This window comes from Echinops telfairi, unplaced genomic scaffold (assembly GCF_000313985.2).
Source record: "Echinops telfairi isolate 266 unplaced genomic scaffold, ASM31398v2 ScPeMD7_23;HRSCAF=83, whole genome shotgun sequence".
Taxonomy (NCBI): Eukaryota; Metazoa; Chordata; class Mammalia; order Afrosoricida; family Tenrecidae; genus Echinops; species Echinops telfairi.
This window is the reverse complement of record NW_022103920.1, coordinates 68,099,788-68,100,364: the sequence shown is the minus strand read 5'-3', so window position 1 is coordinate 68,100,364 and position 577 is coordinate 68,099,788.

Genomic DNA, 577 nt, shown 5'->3' with positions numbered 1-577 from the left:
TTTCTGTTTACCATCATGTTGGTTATTGATCCACTTTTGGTTTTGTGAGGATCTTTTGTTTTCTTTGTGTTGAGATGTAATTCATCTCGAGGGCTACATTCCTTGGTCTTCATCAATAAGCGCTTCAAGTCTGATTCTCTTTCAGCAAGCAATATTGGGCCATCTACATATTGCAGGTTGTTAATGAGTCTTCCTCCAGTCCTTATACCACATTCTTCTTTGTATAATACAACTTCTAAGACTATTTGTTTAGCATGCAGACTGAGTTAAATATGGTGAAAGGCACATTTTTTTCTGCTATTAAGCTCAACAATTTTTCCTTGTTCGTTATTGGTCTATGGATAGCTTCTGATGATCACAATTAGGAGTTCTGGAATTCTCATTCTTTACAAGATTACCCATAATTTTAATGACCCACATAGTCTAATGGCCTTACATAGTTAATGAAACATAGATAAACATCTCTCTGATACTCTCAGCTTTTAGCCAATGTCTGTCTGACATCAGCAATGATATCTCCTGTTCCATATTTTATTTAGAATCCAGCTTCAAAATCTGGCAGTTTCTTATCAGTGTA